The sequence below is a fragment of the Lethenteron reissneri genome, chromosome 43 (genome assembly GCF_015708825.2).
Source record: "Lethenteron reissneri isolate LAM-NWPU_2019-01 chromosome 43, ASM1570882v1, whole genome shotgun sequence".
NCBI classification, from domain to species: domain Eukaryota; kingdom Metazoa; phylum Chordata; class Hyperoartia; order Petromyzontiformes; family Petromyzontidae; genus Lethenteron; species Lethenteron reissneri.
The window spans coordinates 10,529,398-10,534,513 of record NC_083821.1 but is presented as its reverse complement, the minus strand read 5'-3'; the positions used below and the strand labels follow the sequence as shown (position 1 = coordinate 10,534,513).

The following is a 5,116-nucleotide window of genomic DNA, read 5'->3' as shown; positions in this document are numbered from 1 at the left end:
CACTGGGAGATCTGATCAGAGCACGTGGCGTTTCTTTTCACCAGTATGCCGATGACACTCGGGTATATCTTGACATGCGGGACAAACAGAATTCCACTACCCTCCCCGCTGGACTGTTGGATATTAACAGTTGGATGTCTGACAGCTGTCTGAAACTCAATCCAGACAATTCAGAATATTACTGGTAGGAACCTCCTGGTTACACCAGCCCACAGGGGATTAATGTGTCCGTCCGTCCGCCGTGCAGAGAGGGGCTGGGTGGGGAGGGGCTGGGTGGGGAGGGTGGGGGGTGGGAGAGGTGGGGCTGGGTGAGGAGGGGCTGGTCACCCCGTAGTCCCCTTATAAAACGCAACGTTTAACCTGCTCACGCCAGCTTGTGCCCGCCCTCACAGTCGGGCATATTTGCGGAATACACCATGACGCCGTTGACCCTGGCCATTGACCGAGCAACCCAACGTTTCTACGAGCTCCCTCCGCAGTAATGTGTTTTCTGGTTGAGCAGGAGTCTAAACTTGTTGGGCTGAGGCTCATGGCAGCGTCTTTAACGGCCAATGGAATGGCACCCCGACGAGTAAATGTGACTAAGAGTCGTGGCTTGGTGTTGGATAAGTCACTGTCGGTTCTGCACAATATAAAACAAGTAGTAAAAATCCGTGTGTATGTGTAATATCTTCAATTATGCCGGGAGACGAGTTGACGGGGCAGCACTGTTTATTCACAACGGTTGCACACGTAACAGTCCCAACCGAGATAACACCTATGTCACACGTGCCTGATTCGGCCACGTACTCCGTCTTCCCCGTGGGGTACGCGCACCTCTCTCTGCCTAGACTCAGGCTCTCCGGCCACGCTCTCCCTACGGGGAGCTATCAGACCCCTCTCGTCAGACTACGGGTCTAGACCACTGGGCTACACAGCCCGAGCCCTTACAAGGGCGTCGGACCGTGAATCCCAAGGCCTCGCCTCTGAGCCTCACAGAACCCCAGCCCTTACAAGGGCAGCGGGGCTAGGGGTCCCAGGGCCTATCTCTTCCTCCGTCTTCTGTTTTCACTGGTCACCAACTCCCCGAGTGCCCGCGCGCATCGCCTTACATAGCCCTCCGCTCCCGAGGGGGCGGAGCCTATGCGGACCGCGATGTGAGCACCCACTCGATGTAACCAATCACCACGCGCTGCCTCACGATCCCTCCTGCCAGCGCGTATCACCACTACATATGGACAAACATAGCAAACTTTCCCGTCTTGACGGAGATTGAGCTTAGGTGCTGAATGCCCTTGGAACATCCTCGTCTCGACTATGGCAATGCCTTTAACGTGGGTCATTCACGGTGTCGAGTTAGACTACTCCAGGACTTTCTGAACGCCTCTGCGCGACTATTGACTGACCAACCATTCTCGTCGGGACCCAAAACCCCAAACTTTACTCGATCTGCAACTGGCTTCCAATTGAGCTCCGTGCACGATTCAAATTATTGTGCTTAATTAACAAAGCACTCTGTCAGCAATTGCCTCAATATTTGACCAATAGACTGTGCAGCTTTACAATCCTTGGAGTTTGAGGTCCTCCTCACACACCCTGACCATGCTATTTCTGTCAGCCGCGCTTTCGGTAACAAAAAAACGTTTCAGAGCTCGGGCCTTTTTCAGTCCTTGGCCCTCAGATTTGGAAGGCACTGCCTCACAAATTGCGCCTGACTGCTGAGATGTTCCCATTTTAGAAATAAGATAGAAAGCCCCCTTCTTTCCCACCATATGTCAGATAAACTAAAGCTATTTCTATGTTTTTCTTATTCTCTTTACGGCACTCTGAAGCCCTTTGTTGGGTCTGCTGCGCCTTATAAAAACGTCAATAACAATAAACAAGGTAACACTTTTCTAACGTATGTTGAACTTCTTTCGCACCTGTACATAGCCAACCGTGATCGTCGGATGTGCGGGGTAAAGATATCAGACAAAGCACAGAGCAGTTCTAAAGAAACAAGGTTTCGAACTCGGTGATTTAAAAGTGCATCGCTCCCAATAGCTTCCTAATATCGGCAGGAAGAGCCATCCGGACTGCCGCAGAAACACATCTTCAGATGCGCTTTGTCGTATAGGGGCCGTTCATAAATGACGTCACGCACCTGGGGGGGGGGGGGGTTGAGAAACGTGACGTCACATCAAAATGCGCAACTTTGAATAAATATAAACACGTTCTACTTCATTAAATAGACTTTTTAATAAATGTTTTCTCCTACAACATCAGAGTGCAGCGGCACATTAAATAGCACTACAATGACAATAGTTTAAAGCGATTTGAATGTTTTATTTTTGGGGGAGGGGGGGGCAGAGCTTTGTGACGTCATATTTGAGGGGGAGGTCTGACTTTTTGTGACGCCGTGTGACGAATGGGGGGGGGGGAATCGTCCAAAATCGCGTGACGTCATTTATGGACGGCCCGATATGTCCGAGAGAGTGTACACACGGGGTTATTGTGGGATTTACCCACCGTTAGTGTGAAGAGCTCCCCGATGGGACGTAGCCACCACTCTCGATTGGCCACTGTCCGTGTGAGAACACCGATAAGATGGCCCTGCCATCCTGTGAAACACATTCCTGCGGAGGGAGCTGGTAGGAACGTTGGGTTGCTCGGTCAATGGCCAGGGTCAACGGCGGCGTGGTGTATTCCGCAAATATGCCCGACTGTGAGGGCGGGCACAAGCCGGCGTGAGTAGGCTAAACGTTGAGTTTTTTAAGGGCACCACGGGGTGACCAGCCCCTCCCCACCCAGCCCCTCCCTCCCCACCCAGCCCCTCCCCACCCTCCCCTCCCCACCCAGCCCCACCCTCCCCACCCCGCCCCTCCCTGCACGACGGACGGATGGACGGACACAATAATCCCCTGTGGGCTGGTGTAACCTGGTGGTTCCTACCAGTATAATGTTGCGTTTACATGTCTAGCTCAATCGGCATGTTTTATGGTAATTATCAGCGAGTGCAGAAGTCAACACATTCCAAGTATGACACTGTGCCAATTCGTCTTTTCTCGAGGATTCAAAGGCACAATTTATAACAGAGGAATGTTTAGGCGATATTGTACTGATGATCTATAATGAGAGTGAAGGTGGTGTTGTCATTTCTAGATTTGAAGTGATCGTGACTGCAATGATCCATACTCTTTGGTTCTTTCGGTAAAGTCACGTAGGTGAAAATAATAAAATACAAATAAAAAAAATGAAAACATTAAATCACGACGTTTCGGGCGCAACACGATGAAGGACGCTTGTGTTGCGCCCGAAACGTCGTGATTTAATTTAGTTGTTTTCATTTTTTATTTGATTTGTTTATTTTCACCTATACGTGACTTTACCGAAAGAACCAAAGAGTATGGTGTTGGCATGTTAATAACTTACACGATACAATACAAAATAGACAGAGTGACGTCCTGTGCTTTTCAACAATGCATCTGTCACACTCGATTGTCACAGTGGGGACAGCAATTCAAGATTTGATTACAGTCCTTATATCTACAGTACTATGTTTCAAAGTGTGGCGCTTTGTAGTGCCTCTCTCTCGTGGCTGCAGTCGTCTAATTAATGTACAATTACACCCCTGATTTTTAATCAACATGTGTACCGTAGAGATATTTTTGTCCACCCACTGCTGGATAAGGGCCGAGTTTATTTCTCTCTGACCATACTTCTCCGCGATGGTCCGTGTGGACTTTGTTTTACCACCTGGCGAAAACAAAAGGGAGAAATAAAACTGCATTGCAAAAGTTCAGTGCAGTTGAATCCACTGCTTGGATCTAAACGAGAGGGCCGTGGGATCGACGGCGGTGCCACTCCTCGTGTGGAGAGAATGACGAGCCGGGATGACGCCGTCACTGATGCTGTTGGTGGGGAGGGGGGGAGGGGGGGTGTGGGGGGGGGGAATCAGTTTGGGGGGGGGTGTGGGAGGGGGAGGCAGTTGGGGGGGGGGGGGTTGTGGGAGGGGGAGGCAGTTGGGGGGCTGTGGGAGGTGGAGGCAGTTGGGGGGGGGTGTGGGGGGGGGCAGTTGGGGGGGGGTTGTGGGAGGGGGAGGCAGTTGGGGGGCTGTGGGAGGTGGAGGCAGTTGGGGGGGGTGTGGGAGGGGGAGGCAGTTGGGGGGCTGTGGGAGGTGGAGGCAGTTGGGGGGGGGTGTGGGGGGGGGCAGTTGGGGGGGGGGTTGTGGGAGGGGGAGGCAGTTGGGGGGCTGTGGGAGGTGGAGGCAGTTGGGGGGGGGTGGTGGGAGGGGGAGGCAGTTGGGGGGCTGTGGGAGGTGGAGGCAGTTGGGGGGGGTGTGGGGGGGGGGAGGCAGTTGGGGGGGCTGCGGGAGGAGGGAAGCAGTTGGGGGGGGGCTGTGGGAGGGGGAGGCAGTTGGGGAGGGCTGCGGGAGGGGGGTGGGGTGTGGGAGGGGGGCAGTTGGGGGGGGGGGCTGTGGGAGGAGGGAGGCAGTTGGGGGGCTGTGGGAGGGAGTTGGGGGGGGGCTGTGGGAGGGGGGAGCTGTTGGAGGCAGTTGGGGGGGGGGGCTGTGGGAGGGGGAGGCAGTTGGGGGGGGCTGCGGGAGGGGATGGGGTGTGGGAGGGGGGAGGCAGTTGGGGGGGGGGGCTGTGGGAGGGGGGAGGCAGTTGGGGGGCTGTGGGAGGCAGTTGGGGGGGGGGCTGTGGGAGGGGGGAGGCAGTTGGGGGGCTGTGGGAGGCAGTTGGGGGGGGGGCTGTGGGAGGGGGGAGGCAGTTGGGGGGGGGGGGCTGTGGGAGGGGGGCAGTTGGGGGGGGGCTGTGGGAGGGGGGAGGCAGTTGGGGGGCTGTGGGAGGCAGTTGGGGGGGGGGGCTGTGGGAGGGGGGAGGCAGTTGGGGGGGGGGGGCTGTGGGAGGGGGGCAGTTGGGGGGGGGCTGTGGGAGGGGGGAGGCAGTTGGGGGGCTGTGGGAGGCAGTTGGGGGGGGGGCTGTGGGAGGGGGGAGGCAGTTGGAGGCTGTTGAGGGGGGGGGTGACGTCACCCGAGCGCGAGTCACGTGAGTCGCGACGCTAAACACCGAGACGCGCCGACAATGGCCGCAACGGAGAGCGCCGCCGCTTCCTCCTCCTCGCCGCTGCTGCTTCTCTGCTACGTCGCGCTCGC

The 5,116-nt window shown here is 55.9% G+C and overlaps 1 protein-coding gene across 1 annotated transcript in view; it reads left to right on the top strand.

Annotated features, from left to right (window-relative positions):
* Positions 1–5,116, top strand: part of ATRAID (all-trans retinoic acid induced differentiation factor) — a 142,997-nt gene that overhangs the window by 120,864 nt on the left and 17,017 nt on the right. The gene's annotated exons all lie outside the window — the stretch shown is intronic.